At 48.4% G+C, this 22,808-nt stretch overlaps 1 protein-coding gene across 3 annotated transcripts in view; it reads right to left on the reverse strand.

Annotated features, from left to right (window-relative positions):
* Nucleotides 1-22,808, reverse strand: part of BNC2 (basonuclin zinc finger protein 2) — a 556,774-nt gene that overhangs the window by 403,971 nt on the left and 129,995 nt on the right. The window contains exon 2 of one of the 3 annotated variants that reach the window (XM_075594800.1): nt 11,895-11,967. The exons of the other annotated variants lie outside the window; for them this stretch is intronic. The gene's annotated coding sequence lies outside the window, so the exon portion shown is untranslated. The remainder of the gene's footprint in view (nt 1-11,894; nt 11,968-22,808) is intronic. 3 annotated transcript variants of the gene reach the window in all.

The following is a 22,808-nucleotide window of genomic DNA, read 5'->3' on the forward strand; positions in this document are numbered from 1 at the left end:
AACATAACCCCGCCCTGACACATCATAACCCCCTCACACATCATAACCCCGCCCTCACACATCATAACTCCGCCCTCACACATCATAACCCCGCCCTCACACATCATAACCCCCTCACACATCATAACCCCGCCCTCACACATCATAACCCCCTCACACATCATAACCCCCTCACACATCATAAACCCGCCCTCACACATCAGAACCCCCTCACACATCATAACCCCCTCACAAATCATAACCCCGCCCTCACACATCATAACCCCCTCACACATCATAACCCCCTCACACATCATAAACCCGCCCTCACACATCATAAACCCGCCCTCACACATCATAACCCCGCCCTCACACGTCATAACCCCCTCACACATCATAACCCCGCCCTCACACATCATAACCCCGCCCTCACACATCATAACCCCCTCACACATCATAAACCCACCCTCACACATCATAACCCCCTCACACATCATAACCCCGCCCTCACACATCATAACCCCATCACATCATAATCCCCTCACACATCATAACCCCGCCCCCTCACACATCATAACCCCCTCACACATCATAACCCCCTCAGACATCATAACCCCCTCACATCATAAACCCCCCTCACACATCATAAACCCGCCCTCACACATCATAATCCCCTCACACATCATAACCCCGCCCCCTCACACATCATAACCCCCTCACACATCATAACCCCCTCACACATCATAACCCCCCTCACATCATAACCCCGCCCTCACACATCATAACCCCGCCCTCACACATCATAACCCCGCCCTCACACATCATAACCCCGCCCTCACACATCATAACCCCGACAATGCCCATCATAACCCCGCCCTCACACATCATAACCCCGCCCTCACACATCATAACCCTGCCCTCACACATCGTAACCTCGCCCTCACACATCCTAACCCCGCCCTCACACATCATAACCCCGCCCTCACACATCATAACCCCGCCCTCACACATCATAACCCCGCCCTCACACATCATAAACCCGCCCTCACACATCATAAACCCGCCCTCACACATCATAACCCCCTCACACATCATAACCCTGCCCTCACACATCATAACCCCGCCCTCACACATCATAAACCCGCCCTCACACATCATAACCCCCTCACACATCATAACCCCCTCACACATCATAACCCCCTCACACATCATAACCCCCTCACATCATAACCCCGCCCTCACACATCATAACCCCGCCCTCACACATCATAACCCCGCCCTCACACAATAATAACCCCGACAATGCCCATCATAACCCCGCCCTCACACATCATAACCCCGCCCTCACACATCATAACCCCGCCCTCACACATCATAACCCCGCCCTCACACATCATAACCCCGCCCTCACTCATCATAACCCCGCCCTCACACATCATAACCCCGCCCTCACACATCATAACCCCGCCCTCACACATCATAAACCCGCCCTCACACATCATAACCCCCTCACACATCATAACCCCCTCACACATCATAACCCCGCCCTCACACATCATAACCCCCTCACACATCATAAACCCGCCCTCACACGTCATAACCCCCTCACACATCATAACCCCGCCCTCACACATCATAACCCCTCACACATAACCCCGCCCTCACACATCATAACCTCCTCACACATCATAACCCCACTCTCACACATCATAACCCCGCTCTCACACATCATAACCCCGCTCTCACACATCATAACCCCCTCACACATCATAACCCCCTGACACATCATAACTCCGCCCTCACACATCATAACCCCTTCACACATCATAACCCCGCTCTCACACATCATAACCCCGCCCTCACACATCATAACCCCGACAATGCCCATCATAACCCCGCCCTCACACATCATAACCCCGACAATGCCCATCATAACTCCGCCCTCACACGTCATAACTCCGCCCTCACACATCATAACCCGCCCTCACACATCATAACCCCGCCCTCACACTTCATAACCCCGCCCTCACACTTCATAATACAAACACCACACATCATAAACACTGCTCACACATCATAGCTCCGACAATGCACATCATAAACCCGTCCTCACACATCCTAATCCCTACACCAAACATCATAACCTCACCCTCACACATCATAGCCCCTCCCTCAAACTTCATAACCCGCCCTCACACTTTCAACCCCACCCTCACATCATCACTTGTCCCAATTCATCATATCATAACCCCGCCCTCACACATCATAACCCGACAATGCACATCATAACCCCGCTCTCACACGTCAAAATCTCACCCTCACACGTCACAACCCCGCCCTCACACATCATAACCGACAATGCACATCATAGCCCCACCCTTAACCCCCGACAATGCACATCATAACCCCGCCCTCACACATCATAACCCCCTCACACATCATAACCCCCTCACAAATCATAACCCCGCCCTCACACATCATAACCCCGCCCTCACACATCATAACCCCTCACACATAACCCCGCCCTCACACATCATAACCTCCTCACACATCATAACCCCACTCTCACACATCATAACCCCGCTCTCACACATCATAACCCCGCTCTCACACATCATAACCCCCTCACACATCATAACCCCCTGACACATCATAACTCCGCCCTCACACATCATAACCCCCTCACACATCATAACCCCGCTCTCACACATCATAACCCCGCCCTCACACATCATAACCCCGACAATGCCCATCATAACCCCGCCCTCACACATCATAACCCCGACAATGCCCATCATAACTCCGCCCTCACACGTCATAACTCCGCCCTCACACATCATAACCCGCCCTCACACATCATAACCCCGCCCTCACACTTCATAACCCCGCCCTCACACTTCATAACCCCGCCCTCACACTTCATAATACAAACACCACACATCATAAACACTGCTCACACATCATAGCTCCGACAATGCACATCATAAACCCGTCCTCACACATCCTAATCCCTACACCAAACATCATAACCTCACCCTCACACATCATAGCCCCTCCCTCAAACTTCATAACCCGCCCTCACACTTTCAACCCCACCCTCACATCATCACTTGTCCCAATTCATCATATCATAACCCCGCCCTCACACATCATAACCCGACAATGCACATCATAACCCCGCCCTCACACGTCAAAATCTCGCCCTCACACGTCACAACCCCGCCCTCACACATCATAACCGACAATGCACATCATAGCCCCACCCTTAACCCCCGACAATGCACATCATAACCCCGCCCTCACACATCATAACCCCCTCACACATCATAACCCCCTCACAAATCATAACCCCGCCCTCACACATCATAACCCCGCCCTCACACATCATAATCCCGCCCTCACACATCATAACCCCGCCCTCACACATCATAACCCCCCTCACACATCATAACCCCGCCCTCACACATCATTACCCCGCCCTCACACATCATAACCCCGCCCTCACACATCATAACCCCGCCCTCACACATCATAAACCCGCCCTCACACATCATAACCCCCTCACACATCATAACCCCCTCACACATCATAAACCCGCCCTCACACATCATAACCCCGCCCTCACACATCATAACCCCCTCACACATCATAAACCCGCCCTCACACATCATAACCCCCTCACACATCATAACCCCGCCCTCACACATCATAACCCCCTCACACATCATAATCCCCTCACACATCATAACCCCGCCCCCTCACACATCATAACCCCCTCAGACATCATAACCCCCTCACATCATAAACCCGCCCTCACACATCATAAACCCGCCCTCAGCCATCATAACCCCCTCAGACATCATAACCCCCTCACATCATAAACCCGCCCTCACACATCATAAACCCGCCCTCAGCCATCATAACCCCCTCAGACATCATAACCCCCTCACATCATAAACCCCCCTCACACATCATAAACTCGCCCTCACACATCATAATCCCCTCACACATCATAACCCCGCCCCCTCACACATCATAACCCCCTCACACATCATAACCCCCTCACACATCATAACCCCCTCACATCATAACCCCGCCCTCACACATCATAACCCCGCCCTCACACATCATAACCCCGACAATGCCCATCATAACCCCGCCCTCACACATCATAACCCCGCCCTCACACATCATAACCCCGCCCTCACACATCATAACCCCGCCCTCACACATCATAACCCCGCCCTCACACATCATAAACCCGCCCTCACACATCATAACCCCCTCACACATCATAACCCCCTCACACATCATAACCCCCTCACACATCATAAACCCGCCCTCACACATCATAACCCCCTCACACATCATAAACCCGCCCTCACACGTCATAACCCCCTCACACATCATAACCCCGCCCTCACACATCATAACCCCTCACACATCATAACCCCGCCCTCACACATCATAACCTCCTCACACATCATAACCCCGCTCTCACACATCATAACCCCGCTCTCACACATCATAACCCCGCTCTCACACATCATAACCCCCTCACACATCATAACCCCCTGACACATCATAACTCCGCCCTCACACATCATAACCCCCTCACACATCATAACCCCGCTCTCACACATCATAACCCCGCCCTCACACATCATAACCCCGACAATGCCCATCATAACCCCGCCCTCACACATCATAACCCCGACAATGCCCATCATAACTCCGCCCTCACACGTCATAACTCCGCCCTCACACATCATAACCCGCCCTCACACATCATAACCCCGCCCTCACACTTCATAACCCCGCCCTCACACTTCATAACCCCGCCCTCACACTTCATAATACAAACACCACACATCATAAACACTGCTCACACATCATAGCTCCGACAATGCACATCATAAACCCGTCCTCACACATCCTAATCCCTACACCAAACATCATAACCTCACCCTCACACATCATAGCCCCTCCCTCAAACTTCATAACCCGCCCTCACACTTTCAACCCCACCCTCACATCATCACTTGTCCCAATTCATCATATCATAACCCCGCCCTCACACATCATAACCCGACAATGCACATCATAACCCCGCTCTCACACGTCAAAATCTCACCCTCACACGTCACAACCCCGCCCTCACACATCATAACCGACAATGCACATCATAGCCCCACCCTTAACCCCCGACAATGCACATCATAACCCCGCCCTCACACATCATAACCCCCTCACACATCATAACCCCCTCACAAATCATAACCCCGCCCTCACACATCATAACCCCGCCCTCACACATCATAACCCCTCACACATAACCCCGCCCTCACACATCATAACCTCCTCACACATCATAACCCCACTCTCACACATCATAACCCCGCTCTCACACATCATAACCCCGCTCTCACACATCATAACCCCCTCACACATCATAACCCCCTGACACATCATAACTCCGCCCTCACACATCATAACCCCCTCACACATCATAACCCCGCTCTCACACATCATAACCCCGCCCTCACACATCATAACCCCGACAATGCCCATCATAACCCCGCCCTCACACATCATAACCCCGACAATGCCCATCATAACTCCGCCCTCACACGTCATAACTCCGCCCTCACACATCATAATCCGCCCTCACACATCATAACCCCGCCCTCACACTTCATAACCCCGCCCTCACACTTCATAACCCCGCCCTCACACTTCATAATACAAACACCACACATCATAAACACTGCTCACACATCATAGCTCCGACAATGCACATCATAAACCCGTCCTCACACATCCTAATCCCTACACCAAACATCATAACCTCACCCTCACACATCATAGCCCCTCCCTCAAACTTCATAACCCACCCTCACACTTTCAACCCCACCCTCACATCATCACTTGTCCCAATTCATCATATCATAACCCCGCCCTCACACATCATAACCCGACAATGCACATCATAACCCCGCTCTCACACGTCAAAATCTCACCCTCACACGTCACAACCCCGCCCTCACACATCATAACCGACAATGCACATCATAGCCCCACCCTTAACCCCCGACAATGCACATCATAACCCCGCCCTCACACATCATAACCCCCTCACACATCATAACCCCCTCACAAATCATAACCCCGCCCTCACACATCATAACCCCGCCCTCACACATCATAACCCCTCACACATAACCCCGCCCTCACACATCATAACCTCCTCACACATCATAACCCCACTCTCACACATCATAACCCCGCTCTCACACATCATAACCCCGCTCTCACACATCATAACCCCCTCACACATCATAACCCCCTGACACATCATAACTCCGCCCTCACACATCATAACCCCCTCACACATCATAACCCCGCTCTCACACATCATAACCCCGCCCTCACACATCATAACCCCGACAATGCCCATCATAACCCCGCCCTCACACATCATAACCCCGACAATGCCCATCATAACTCCGCCCTCACACGTCATAACTCCGCCCTCACACATCATAACCCGCCCTCACACATCATAACCCCGCCCTCACACTTCATAACCCCGCCCTCACACTTCATAACCCCGCCCTCACACTTCATAATACAAACACCACACATCATAAACACTGCTCACACATCATAGCTCCGACAATGCACATCATAAACCCGTCCTCACACATCCTAATCCCTACACCAAACATCATAACCTCACCCTCACACATCATAGCCCCTCCCTCAAACTTCATAACCCGCCCTCACACTTTCAACCCCACCCTCACATCATCACTTGTCCCAATTCATCATATCATAACCCCGCCCTCACACATCATAACCCGACAATGCACATCATAACCCCGCCCTCACACGTCAAAATCTCGCCCTCACACGTCACAACCCCGCCCTCACACATCATAACCGACAATGCACATCATAGCCCCACCCTTAACCCCCGACAATGCACATCATAACCCCGCCCTCACACATCATAACCCCCTCACACATCATAACCCCCTCACAAATCATAACCCCGCCCTCACACATCATAACCCCGCCCTCACACATCATAATCCCGCCCTCACACATCATAACCCCGCCCTCACACATCATAACCCCGCCCTCACACATCATAACCCCGCCCTCACACATCATAACCCCGCCCTCACACATCATAACCCCGCCCTCACACATCATAAACCCGCCCTCACACATCATAACCCCCTCACACATCATAACCCCCTCACACATCATAAACCCGCCCTCACACATCATAAACCCGCCCTCACACATCATAACCCCGCCCTCACACATCATAACCCCCTCACACATCATAAACCCGCCCTCACACATCATAACCCCCTCACACATCATAACCCCGCCCTCACACATCATAACCCCCTCACACATCATAATCCCCTCACACATCATAACCCCGCCCCCCTCACACATCATAACCCCCTCACACATCATAACCCCCTCAGACATCATAACCCCCTCACATCATAAACCCGCCCTCACACATCATAAACCCGCCCTCAGCCATCATAACCCCCTCAGACATCATAACCCCCTCACATCATAAACCCGCCCTCACACATCATAAACCCGCCCTCAGCCATCATAACCCCCTCAGACATCATAACCCCCTCACATCATAAACCCCCCTCACACATCATAAACTCGCCCTCACACATCATAATCCCCTCACACATCATAACCCCGCCCCCTCACACATCATAACCCCCTCACACATCATAACCCCCTCACACATCATAACCCCCTCACATCATAACCCCGCCCTCACACATCATAACCCCGCCCTCACACATCATAACCCCGACAATGCCCATCATAACCCCGCCCTCACACATCATAACCCCGCCCTCACACATCATAACCCCGCCCTCACACATCATAACCCCGCCCTCACACATCATAACCCCGCCCTCACACATCATAAACCCGCCCTCACACATCATAAACCCGCCCTCACACATCATAACCCCCTCACACATCATAACCCCCTCACACATCATAACCCCCTCACACATCATAAACCCGCCCTCACACATCATAACCCCCTCACACATCATAAACCCGCCCTCACACGTCATAACCCCCTCACACATCATAACCCCGCCCTCACACATCATAACCCCTCACACATCATAACCCCGCCCTCACACATCATAACCTCCTCACACATCATAACCCCGCTCTCACACATCATAACCCCGCTCTCACACATCATAACCCCGCTCTCACACATCATAACCCCCTCACACATCATAACCCCCTGACACATCATAACTCCGCCCTCACACATCATAACCCCCTCACACATCATAACCCCGCTCTCACACATCATAACCCCGCCCTCACACATCATAACCCCGACAATGCCCATCATAACCCCGCCCTCACACATCATAACCCCGACAATGCCCATCATAACTCCGCCCTCACACGTCATAACTCCGCCCTCACACATCATAATCCGCCCTCACACATCATAACCCCGCCCTCACACTTCATAACCCCGCCCTCACACTTCATAACCCCGCCCTCACACTTCATAATACAAACACCACACATCATAAACACTGCTCACACATCATAACTCCGACAATGCACATCATAAACCCGTCCTCACACATCCTAATCCCTACACCAAACATCATAACCTCACCCTCACACATCATAGCCCCTCCCTCAAACTTCATAACCCGCCCTCACACTTTCAACCCCACCCTCACATCATCACTTGTCCCAATTCATCATATCATAACCCCGCCCTCACACATCATAACCCGACAATGCACATCATAACCCCGCCCTCACACGTCAAAATCTCACCCTCACACGTCACAACCCCGCCCTCACACATCATAACCGACAATGCACATCATAGCCCCACCCTTAACCCCCGACAATGCACATCATAACCCCGCCCTCACACGGCATAACCCCACCCTCACATGGCATAACCCCGCCCTCACATGTCATAACCCCGCCCTCACATGTCATAACTCCTCCCTCACATGTCATAACCCCGACAATGCACATCATAACCCCGCTCTCACACGTTATAACCCCGCCCTCACACATCATAACCCTGTCCTCACACATCATAAGCCTGACAATGCACATCATAACTCCGCCCCCTCACACATCATAACCCCCTCACACATCATAACCCCCTCACACATCATAACCCCCTCACACATCATAACCCCGCCCTCACACATCATAACCCCGCCCTCACACATCATAACCCCGCCCTCACACATCATAACCCCGCCCTCACACATCATAAACCCGCCCTCACACATCATAACCCCCTCACACATCATAACCCCGCCCTCACACATCATAACCCCGCCCTCACACATCATAACCCCCTCACACATCATAAACCCGCCCTCACACGTCATAACCCCCTCACACATCATAACCCCGCCCTCACACATCATAACCCCTCACACATCATAACCCCGCCCTCACACATCATAACCTCCTCACACATCATAACCCCACTCTCACACATCATAACCCCGCTCTCACACATCATAACCCCGCTCTCACACATCATAACCCCCTCACACATCATAACCCCCTCACACATCATAACCCCGCCCTCACACATCATAACCCCCTCACACATCATAACCCCCTCACACATCATAAACCCGCCCTCACACATCATAACCCCCTCACACATCATAACCCCGCTCTCACACATCATAACCCCGCCCTCACACATCATAACCCCGACAATGCCCATCATAACCCCGCCCTCACACATCATAACCCCGACAATGCCCATCATAACTCCACCCTCACACGTCATAACTCCGCCCTCACACATCATAACCCGCCCTCACACATCATAACCCCGCCCTCACACTTCATAACCCCGCCCTCACCCTTCATAATCGCGCCCTCACACTTCATAATACAAACACCACACATCATAAACACTGCTCACACATCATAACTCCGACAATGCACATCATAAACCCGTCCTCACACATCCTAATCCCTACACCAAACATCATAACCTCACCCTCACACATCATAGCCCCTCTCTCAAACTTCATAACCCGCCCTCACACTTTCAACCCCACCCTCACATCATCACTTGTCCCAATTCATCATATCATAACCCCGCCCTCACACATCATAACCCGACAATGCACATCATAACCCCGCCCTCACACGTCAAAATCTCACCCTCACACGTCACAACCCCGCCCTCACACATCATAACCGACAATGCACATCACAGCCCCACCCTTAACCCCCGACAATGCACATCATAACCCCGCCCTCACACGGCATAACCCCACCCTCACATGGCATAACCCCGCCCTCACACTTCATAACCCCGCCCTCACATGGCATAACCCCACCCTCACATGGCATAACCCCGCCCTCACACGTCATAACCCCGCCCTCACATGACAAAAACCCGCCCTCACACGTCATAACCCCGCCCTCACACGTCATAACTCGCCCTCACACGTCATAACCCCGCCCTCACACATCATAACCCCGCCCTCACATATCATAACCCCGACAATGCACATCATAACCCCGCTCTCACACGTTATAACCCCGCCCTCACACATCATAACCCCGCCCTCACACTTCATAACCCCGCCCTCACACATCATAACCCCGCCCTCACACGTCATAACCCCACCCTCACACATCATAACCCCGTTCTCACACATCATAAGCCTGACAATGCACATCATAACCCAGCCCTCACGTCGTAACCCCGCCTTCACACATCATTACCCCGCCTTCACACATCATTACCCCGCCTTCACACATCATTACCCCGCCTTCACACATCATAACCCCGCCCTCACACGTCATAACCCCGCCCTCACACGTCAAAAACCCGCCCTCACACGTCATAACCCCGCCCTCACACGTCATAACCCCGCCCTCACACGTCATAACCCCGCCCTCACACGTCATAACCCCGCCCTCACACGTCATAACCCCGCCCTCACACGCCATAACCCCGCCCTCACACGTCATAACCCTGCCCTCACACATCATAACCACGCCCTCACATGTCATAACCCCACCCTCACACGTCATAACCCCACCCTCACACATCATAACCCCGCCCTCACACATCATAACCCCACCCTCACACATCATAGCCCCACCCTCACTCGGCATAACCCCGCCCTCACATGTCATAACCCCGCCCTCACACGTCATAACCCCGCCCTCACACATCATAACCCCAACAATGCCCATCATAACCCTGCCCTCACACATCACAACCCCGACACCACACATCATAACCCCACCCTCACACATAACCCAGACAATGCACATCATAACCCCGCCCTCACACATCATAATCCCAACACCACACCACATAACACCGCTCTCATACATCATAAACACCGCTCACACAACATAAACCCGGCAATGCACATCATAACCCCGCCCACACACATCATAACCCCGACACTACACTTCATAACCGCACCCTCAATTTGCCCGTTAATTTCATAACCCCAACCCCACATGTCACAGACCCTTGCAACCGGCAGATGCTGGATCCTCTGTCCTGGAAGTGTGGAGGGTTCTCACAGAAATCTCACGCTCTGGAGTTGGGGACCCGTGACAGTTTTACCATTCATGACCACCAATGACTGTCAAACTTGCGTTATATTTGTAGCTTTGTCTTAACCAAAAATGACCTTGAATTTTGAAAGTGTTGTCAATGTCATCCAATTTCAAGCAGATTACCAAGCCTATTTTTAATTTATATTTAAAGAGGCCCAAACTCTGCATTAGATTCAGGGCAGGCTGAGAATTTGATGTTGCTCAGTGCCGGGGGAGAGCGCGAGGCCTCTTACCTTTTCCTGCAAAACACCTCCTGCTCTTCACCTCTGCTACGTCGTGGCGTCACGTCGTCACAATCAGAAGATGCTGGAGAGAAGACGGAGAGGGGGTAAGAGGTGCTTACAGCGGCCCCGCACTCTCCCCTGGCGACTGCACCGATGGAACCGCCATCAAGTCGGCCCTGATTAGCTTGTTCACATGGCAAGCCTTGCTGTTTTTCTCATTTTCTCCACTAGGCAGAACAGAGCAGTTTTTGTCATGCTCTGATAAACTAAGGATCATCAGAAAATCTTAATCTTTTCAGATAATGTTCTTTGATTCTACTAATGTCATTGGTGAGAGGGGCTTAGCAGCCACAATAATGTAGGTTTCGGGTTAATTTTTTATAAGGTATAAGGTATTTCATTACGGATCAACATTTCAGTCACAGGGGCGGTACTAGCTAATAATCGGCCTCATCAGTAACACAGTTACAATCCCAAAAAGCTTTCTGCTCTGCAATGTATTCCATCTCACAATATCAAAATACTGCTGGGTATCCATGCGTTCATTGGATTACCTCCGTTGCTTCAGTCAGGACTCACAAAATATTGTACAAGATCAAATAGTAACCAATCATGAAGCCATTTCACTTTGTTTCCTATGTAGGAAATATATATTTTTTTCTCTGTCCAAATGTAAGCAAATCCCTCAGAATGCAGGTCTCCTCTAGGACAGAGGTACAAAGTAGAGCTCTACTCACAAGTTCACAACGCGTCTTCATTTATTGTAACAGCCAAACACAGAGGAGATCAGGTCCCAACATCGTAAAAAGAGAGGCAAGATTCTCTGCACAGGCCACACATGGCCTTATTTGCCATAAATAATAGTCATAATAATATTCCTCTAGAGCGTAAGCTCCGTGGGACAGGGCCCTCCTTCCTCTTGTCTCAGTTTGCCTTGACTCTTTTGTCATGCAATGTTATTGTCCTCTCTCCCCTATTGTACTGCGCGGCGGAATATGTTGGCCCTATACTGGGTAATAATAATGTGCCCTAGTGAATTGTCTCCTTCAGCATGATCTGAGCTTGTCTATGCACAGAAACTTCACTAATGATATACCCAGAAAGGGCCTGACACATTAGTCCCCGATGACATTTCCTAAATAAAATCCCATTTATTTGCATCCTAAGTTGAATCCCGTTTTGTTTTTGTTATTTGCGTCCTTATTTATTTTTGCCTTGCGCCTAGCAAACGGTCACACACATCTGTGTGAAAGAATTGTATCTTCTATGAAGACAGATTCATTTTTTTGGGGAGGGGGGGGGGAGTTTCTAGAGAAATACACAGCAACACCAGGGAAATCTTGTGCGGACAACATAAGAGAAGTGGCAAGCAATAATAAAGAAGAAGAAAAACAAGAGCTACTTTCATTACTGTGATTCTGTGTGTCAGAATGTCTCTGTTTAATGAACCCGTTCTCAATAAGACTCAGGGTGCAAAGAGGCTATTTAGAGAGTCTATTATGTCCATAGTGAGCCCTCTGAATATCTTCCCACCATTAGACATGCCGCATTGACCATTTCCGTCCTGATTGCTGCGCTCTTCAGTGTCGGGGGACACTGCCCAGACAGACGGATGGATCAGGCAGTGCGGCTCATGAAATGTTTACACTGTACACATAAGGCTCGCGCTCCAGCGAGACAATGCAGCCCTATGCCAGATCACAAGTAGTAAAAGGTTGGATGTGGCAGTGTCATCTGGAGTCTTATGACTTTCCAAAAAATCAATGAGGGGATTCAGGTTCAACTTTGCTTGTGCTGCCAGCATGTCACTCTCTGACAAAAGCCTTTTCTCTCCCAGGCACGTATGCCGAGCGAGAGGCTTGCTGAGGGAGTGGGGAATGTTTAAGGAAAATATGCTCTGTGACAAGGTTTTTCTTGGTCATCTGAGAACTCCTTGGTCTCTTTTGTATACAAGAGAAAAATTAAATGAAAAAGATTCCAAAATGAGTCGAGTGACACACACACACACACACACACACACACACACACACACACACACACACACACACACACACACACACACACACACACACACACACACACACACACACACGTAACAGTTTCCCCCACCCGGTGGGAGATTTGGCCATTACTGGTCGTGTGGTGCATGATACATGCTGGTAACAGGAGGGCTGAGTCGTCCGCAGATGGTAGTGGGGACACAGGACTGGGATTCTGGGGTTCATACCCCACATATATCTTTAGCGGTGAAGCGCCCCCATCTGCAGTAGGCTCCAGGAACTGAAGGTGATCTCCCACGGTAGAACTTATTAGCTCTTGCCCCAGTAAGGTCACGCACAGGCAGGAGGTATATGCAAACAGGAATAGCTTTATTACTCTTCTGTACAGTTACAGGGACAAGGCAGGTTCTGCCCGATGCAGTCTCTCAGCTATTCACTGGATGATGGTCCCTGGACCGTCACTACAGGCCAAAGGCACCCGCAGTCATCCTAGCTCTTCCCTACCTCCCTAGCGGAGGCAGAGGTATGGTCCACACTCACTCTCCCCCGGAGGGAAGAGGACTGGAGAAGGCCAAATCTCAGCCTTTCCACTGTGCAACCTGCCTTCCTCATTGAGGGAAGGTACACTAACGAATTTGGGGCGGTACTGCCCTTACGTTCAGCCAGGAGGAAGGCACCAGGTCCGGCTCATGATTGGTCATGCCCAGGCCTGATGTCACCGCCACCTGCTGTCACTCAAGTGCAGCTCCTCAGAGGAGAAAACCCCCATATCAACCACTGGCAACCTGATTGTACCAGGGTTTACTGCCAGCCCAGGGCAGAATAGTAGCCATCAGGTGAATTGGCTACATATATATACACATACACATGCACATGCACACACACATATATATAAAAACACACCACATATTTTCATCTATACTGTGCCATTCATGTACTGGGAGCTGTAAACAATAGAGAACGGTAATACAACAGGCACCTCAAAACACATCCCTGGCAAACAGAAGAGTGCCACACAAATGTCTGTTCAGGTGACGCTCAGTGTCTTTGTTACCTGTTTCTCAGGGTGCTGGCATCTGTGCAGGCTGGTATGCAAATAATAGGAGGGCACCAGGAACTTTTCTGTAATTTTATTCACATGGACCAAACTTCTTCCATGGGGTGCTCAGGCAGCATCCACCCAAGTGGCACATTTCTTTCACTTTGCGGTCACTGTATGTGGCAATCCAATGCCTGCTGCTGGCTGTTCCCATCTCCATTGAGACCCATAGAGCTCTTGTGTGAGAATTCACAACCTATCACCCTAAGAGGGCTACTCTGGGGTGATACTCTGAGGCCCCTCTATGGAGTACCTTGCCATCCCCTCTTGTGGATGGGATACACCTCAGGGCCATATAGAGGGGCCTATTCTTTAAGGGTGACACTATCCCTGACTGGAAAATAACAAAGTGATCCTACTACTAAACACACATAGTTGCAGACTAACAGGACTTACACTATATATACAGCAAGATTCCCCATGTCTGTCTCCTCCTAGGATCTGTTCCTAGAATGTTCAATCCCCACATACTGGAAATACCTAATACTAATAGTCACCACTAGTCACCATGAGTACAAGGGGAGGGGTATGACATTCTACTTAGTATCATTACTTAGTGACATCACTAGGCAACTTCTAGAAGGTGGGTATGGCTAGTTTCTGCCTAGTCACCTACCCCATGTGATGGAGGCGATACACTGTAGCTATACTGCACTGTAGCTGACTGCTGTCATAACCCTCTAAGGCCCTTAAAGCTGCAGTTCAGTCTTTTTTTTAAATTTATTTATTTATTTTTTACTTCAATAGTTTCATGTGGGCAATCTCCAATTACCTAAAGAACTGCATAGCTGCCGGTCAATTCGTTCTCCGTCTATTGATCGGCAAAGTTTGGCGACATCTTTAAATATGGGGAATGTAAATCGTTGCTATAGGAACAAGCATGCTTGTTAAAATAGAATACAAGAAAATTGGTCTTTCAAAGTTGTTTTTTTTAAAACAGAAAATGCTAAAAGTATTTTTTCTTACTACAGAACTGATTTATTAAAAAAAACACACATGCAGGATATTGCCCGGACTGCAGCTTTAAGTAAAGTAGTATTCCCAAAAGGTGCTACTTATATATACACACACACACACACACACACACACACACACACACACACACACACACACACACACACACACACACACACACACACACACACACACACACACATATACACTGTACAGTGGCGGCCGCATTTAGCCTCCTGCTGATGCGGGCTGATGGGGGCCGTTTTCGGCGCCTACGGGCATTTCTATTGTTTAGCGCTATGCGCTTTCATTGTCCAGCGCTATTAGCGCTATCAGCTGATTTCGGGCCGCGCAGAGAAGGCCCGTGAGACTCGGAAAACATCCCCGCATTTTTCCGGGTAAGTCGGAGGATAGGAGGGGCCACAGCAGTATATATATATCATTGTTTTCTAGGGGGAGAACACAATCAAATGTGGAAGGGGTGTGGCCAATGCCATGACAATGTGCTCGCTACCAGAGCAATCACATGGCCGTGCTCCCAGGATGTCCTGTGGCACTCTGGTGCTGCCGCACTTTCGGCATCCTAAAGGTCAATACGGTGCAGTTTCTTAGCCCCAGTTCTGTAGCCGGGAGACTGATTATAAAATAAAAAACACAGAGTTAACTTATGCTAAGATCCCAATGGGATGGATCAATTTTCTCTTATTTTGATATTGTTTTTTGACATTTTTTCATGCATCCACTAAACCGGAATAGCTCCAGCGCTCCTCATTTATAACAGAGTAGCTACTGCCAGGGAGAAAAGTATGCAGCGTGTTACTTTAAACAATGTCTTCGGTTAATGACAAAAAGGAGTGAATGCACTTTAAAAGGTGAACACACACAATTATAATCAATTTACAACCGCGCATTTTACCGTATAACACTTTGACAAACTAATGCAAAGATTAATGGCTGAAACTCTAAGAAATGACTGCTAATCAATATAGCACCACTGACAACTAAATACCAAGAAACTCCACTGGTGCAAGCAGCTGGTAACATGCCTTTTAAAGAAAGTCTGAGGTGCATTTAGAAGGGACAATTTAATTAGTGCTGTGTTATGCCATTTTTTCCTGCATTCCTTGGTTTCTACAAATCAAATTCAGATGTTACCTGCCGTGAAATCTCCTTGTCTAGTGTAAACAAAATGTATTTTGTATGGTTCTGAATAAATCTTACCCATAAATTACACAGATTGAATCCACATACAAAACATAACCCTAGAACCTCATCATTTCCCACAAAGTTGTCACAACCAAACCAATGGAAGCGCCCACAACATGGTTTTATGCCCAGCGGTTTGCTGTTACAAAAGAATGTGTGTATTTGTCGGTGGGGTGGGGGGGGGGGGGGGGGGGGGGGCGGAAGAAAAGAAAACACAATTTTCACTTTTTATTGCTTATAATTAGTCCCACTTTGCAACATATGCAGGAGTCACTTCCTTTCCTTATGTGAGGTCTGATTAAAAGCTTTCTGAGCGCAGACAAATGTACTGCAATTTACGATTTGCAAACAGTTTTTTTCATACGCGATGAGGAAAATGGTTGTGAAGATACCAAAGTAGCGATGTTTGTGTCTGTGTTGTAAAGCAGCTTTGGGAAAATCTACGCTGGAGCCCATTTTTAATGGGGCAGTCCCACTTAGCCCACACAAAAATAGTATACAACTTAAACAATGTAATTGGCAGTATGCACTGATTTTTTTTTTCCTTATGGGGTCAAGGTAGCAACATTACCTGATATAAACTTATATAATTTTCCAGGGAGGGGGGAGACTGCTGCTTTGAATAAGTGTACTAACCCGTAAGAAACAGTGACCCCTATTTGATCACCTACAGGCTGTCACTCATTAAGCTGCGTTTGTGCCTTTACTACTAATGCATGGAAACTCCCATTGAAGACAGTAACTTGGCTAATGCTGGTGCAGACAAGATACCCAGTACCTGTTTTTCCATAAATCTGGTGCTGCATTTGCACAAATCTCTACCCAAGCTTTCTGCAGACTGATATTTTAATTGAAGGTGCTATTTCCAGGGAAGGCCTTTGTAGGGTATCATCCGCAAGTACTGGTATTTATCCAGCATCCATCCGCACCCACATGCGTAAATGTATTCTAATACATTCACTCGGCCCCCTGGGGTAGCACTCTGACTTTGCAATCGCTTGCACTCTTAGTGCTTTCCTTACTGGCATTGGCAGAAACGCTTTTGTCCCTCTCCCGATCTGACCCCTTTCATATCTCCCTAATTAACTAATTGTGCTTGGCAGGTTTCTAGAGCACGCCTGTGATCGCCCTTGTTATTCAAAATCAGCCCCTTCCCAGCTTACTTGAGCCCTTTGGCCTGCCACAGTAGGGGGTTACCTTATGTGCTAAATCTCACTTTTCTACTGAGCAGGTTATACAGTACTGAATTTGTCTGCAATAGTACATATTATTGCAATTCATATTTTTCTTATATAGCTCTGGCAATGCCCACAGTGCTGTGCATTAAATTGTACAGATATAATATTCAGTGAAGACATCTTTTCCGTGAATAAGGGCTGCAAAGTCTCTGCTTCAAAGAGCGTGCAATCTAACTTGAATGACTAAGGCAGCGGCCAGCAAATTGATTTGTCACTAAGCGCTCATGCTTCAGTAGGATTGCAATTACTGTAGGTCCACCCACTCCAAACCCAGTGTCATTACACCTAAGCCACTCCTGTAGCATCTACTCTGACACTGATTAGCACAACACAGAAACAATACATGGCAATTAAAAATCTATACAACATGCATAACAGTTGTAAACTATGTCCACTGTGTCATAGCATTCGCGTCCAGCCTCAGTTTCCAGATCAGTGATTCCCAACAGGGGGATTGGAAACCCCTAGGGGTTCATGAGGTGTCTCCAAGGGGTTTGCCCCCAAAAATATGTAAGGGCGGATCCCAGGCAGTATAGTGCTTTAGGTTCCTGACCCCGTGTGGGGACTGCGCACTTACTAAGGCGCCACATGACACCTTAGGGTGGGATATCTGTCAATTAAAGCAGGAGCTTCCAAAGTCGCCTCCCACAATGCTTTACATCCACAGCAGCAAGGCATGGTGGGAAGTGACCTTGGATGCTGCGGTAAATTAACGCTGTCTGCACACAATGAGGTTCAGTTTGAGGCCTTATTAACCTTGTGTTCCCCCAACACGGTCAGGACACTATACAGTTTGGTCTGGACCGATCTTGGCTTTGCGGGAACCAAACAAGCTGGCACCGTGGCCACCTTTTGAAAAAAAAAAAAAAGAGGTGTGGGGGGGGGGGGGGGGGGGGGGTTAGGTTATGTGGAGAGGGGTGGGGGGGGGGGGGGGAATTACCTAGACGAGTAGCCCTCCTCTGGCAGCGTCACGGCGTCATTATGTCACGTGATGTCATGTTTCATCATATGATGCTGTGACGTCACGTTGCCATGCTGCAGGAGGTGGTCCGCTGTGGAGAAGCTAACAGAACAGGCACACCCTTCCCTCCCCCCCCCCCCCCCCCCCACACACCTACCTCTCTGCTGGTCCGGGACCCTACGCTCCCTCCTCTTCCTTCTCCTGTCGGGCCTCGACAACCAACTTCCGACCGGAAGGAGGCTCCCTCCTCCAGCTCCCCCCTCCGGCACCGACAGGCGGGAGAAGAGGAAGCATGGGGCCCCCGGGAGGTGCGGGGCCCGAGGCGGCCGCCTTGCTCTCCTTGCCCTAAGGCCGGCCCGGATCAATCAATTTCCTAAGAAATAGTCTGATAAAGGCAACAAGATTAAGTAGGAGTTTGCGGAACAAATACTTTCTAGCAGGGGCGCAACAATGGAAAAAAAGGTTGGGAACCTGTGTTCTAGATAAATGCAAGACTAAAGAGAGCCAGAATGGAAAACCAGGACTGGTCAAATAACATCATGGCAATACTGCAAATATAATAGACACGGCTCTTGTTAGGGGTGTGTACCTATCTATGAAGGATTGTTACTGTCTTCCTGATCCGAAGGCATCAGGTCTCATTACAGTATTAACCTTTTCAGTCCTAAAGGCTGGAACAGCGATCACAAACACCGCCCCCCCCCCCTACCCTCACCACCCCCGACCCACACGGCTGATGGAGAGGGAAGTGAAGCGGGATCCATTGGAGCGGCTAGTTTCGTCCTCCAATAGAAAACGAGCGTTTGCACCAGGTACATCATAAGCGTCCCTGTAATCGTTCAGGAAATAACAGCATATTTTTAATCAGCTGCCACAAATAATTTTTAAAATGCCCTAATAAAGATAGTAAAGTGAAAAACATAGCCAATGTTCAAAAAGATATCTATTTTCTGGACCATGTGAGTGTGCCTTGTGCTGTGGAGATGATGTCATAATGGTCCCCGCAAAGGGATTGTAAACAGATGAAATCTTACATAATTGAGTTGCAGTTGGTCATCGGGGAAATCATTAAAATGAAAGATTGCTCCAGTACGGTTCCAAAGATGATATATTGCATTTAGAAAAGTGTTTAGCAAAATACAAAATTCTCTGCAAAGTCAACCTGAGAAGACTAAAATAAGTAATGATCTCTACAGTAAGCAGCACCCCCCCTCTCTCCCCCTCCTCACCACCACCTGAAGCCTATAGGAGTTTTTATCATATAATATCAGTATCTTGCCCCTTTAAAAGCCGGGTTGTATTCATTTCCAGCTTCTGAGGTCACCATGGTATTCTTTAGATTGCTCTGGGGAGAGCTCCATTTTAACCTCCCGGACAATTCATATTTTGAACACCTAGATCTTCTGAACGGCACATCAGATTTTAAAAATAAAAATAGTATTAGAAAGGGCAAGAAGCAATCTCCTAAAGTAATTGTTCTTTTTTAATTTAGCCTGAACTCAGTTGTTTAAAAAAATAAATGCCACCCTACCCTTATTTGAGAGGCATTACAACTAGGAGGGCCTCCTGGTTAAGGACTACAGTGATCTTAAGCCTTAGACCTCCTGGTCCAAAGAAAATAATGTTTTAAGAAGTTGTCTTTTGCCCTTAACTACGATGACCATAGGCAAATTCCTGTCAGCAGAACAATAAGTGACATTATTGTTTATTATAAACAAATGTCTAAACAACAGGGCGCTGAACCATAAGGGATACCTCTATGTGACGTACACGCCCCTAAAGCCCGTCCCAGGAGGGTATAAATACCTTATACCTTGGGAGTAATTGTACACTCATCCCCCTTGAAGAAGCGCCGAGTTATGGCGCGAAACGATCGTCGGGTCTCAGGCGACGCGCATACTGATGACGTCAGCCGGTTTCGGAGTTGAGAGGGAGTATGCCGGGCAAGATTCACTTGCAAGCAGAGACACGATAGCTGAACGGTTGTATTGACCACATAGCAAGCCCCATAATATGTCTTGCACTTGATAGATAAGGTTATTGAATCCCTACTGAATGTTATTAGTCACGTGGATATAAACCTACAAATTTGTGATTACATGGATTTAGGGGTCTGTTAGCAACAACTGCTGTTTGTCTATCTACGATCACCTTATAGGTCTGGTACATATATATTTTCTGTATGGGACATACTACATACTACAATATACCCATATGTTGTAAGAGGTTATTGATTATAGACCTCTAGTGTGCTATACATGTTTATTCTGCCTATATGAGATATGAAGTAACACACATTTATTGTGCATACTCCAGCGCTTTCTCTTTTAAATGATTTTATCTATATACATACAAAAGTTATAAAAGAGTATTTTTTGTTTCACTTAGAAGAGTTAGTATAGATTAATAAATAATTTTTTGTTTTTTGTAATTTTAACCCTCTGGTGTCCTATATGGATTTTGGGAATTTTCCCTTTAATGTTGTTTAGATATTTGGCCTGAGTGCAACTTAGTGGGAATTCTTTTTGTGGTCACTCTTGACCATTTGTTTATAATATGTATTTCATTCCCAATGCACCGCCACGCATACAATTTTACGTTTGAATATTAAGGTTGAGCGGTGATAATACTTCCTATGCTACATTATTGTTTATTACTGACTAGCTGAAAGTACCCGGTGCTGCTCTGGAATTGTAAGAAACCAAACAATACTGAGATTTATAAATGGATAATTTCATTATTTTGTTTCTTAATATGAAATCCCCGGCTAAAACTACAACTCCACCCATAATAGTTTCATTTCCTGTGAGGTCCTGCCGTGTTAGATCAAGATCTTCTAATGCGCATTTGTGGGACATTGTACACTCATCCCAAACAATCTCGCACTCTTGAAGAACTTTGACTGCTCCTGTATTTTTGTTAATGTTGCAAATTGGATTTTCAGAGTGACCAAGATTAAGTGGTAGCTTGTGTGATGGAATCATGTCATATGTGATGTCCTCAGTTATGTCATTGTGTTGTCATATGTGATGTCATTTGTGAATTTTATCCAAACATATATAAAAAGCTGCTCCTTGAGCTTAGGAACTATCATGCACAAATTTGGTAACGATCTCTTAGGAGGTGCCCAAATACAAAGTAGCCAGACAAACAACTTTCCAAAATATATAGTAGATTACAATTTCCCATCAGCTTCCAATACACTTGAGCAACGGGAATTAATTTAATGTGAATAGTAAACTATGGATGGCTTGATACTTCAGAATATAAGCACAGATATTTTCAGAACTATCGAGGCTGCCCCAAACCTGAGTGTGAGAAGGGGCCTCACACATGCGGGAAACCCCTTTCCCCTCGAGGGCAGGGCTTCAAGCATCTGCCAGGGCGTGGGTTTATGACACAGGGGGGCATAGTTGTACTAGGAAGGGGCATGGTTATGATGTGATGCGTGGGGTTAGGATATAA

The sequence above is a fragment of the Ascaphus truei genome, chromosome 1 (assembly GCF_040206685.1).
Source record: "Ascaphus truei isolate aAscTru1 chromosome 1, aAscTru1.hap1, whole genome shotgun sequence".
NCBI lineage: Eukaryota > Metazoa > Chordata > Amphibia > Anura > Ascaphidae > Ascaphus > Ascaphus truei.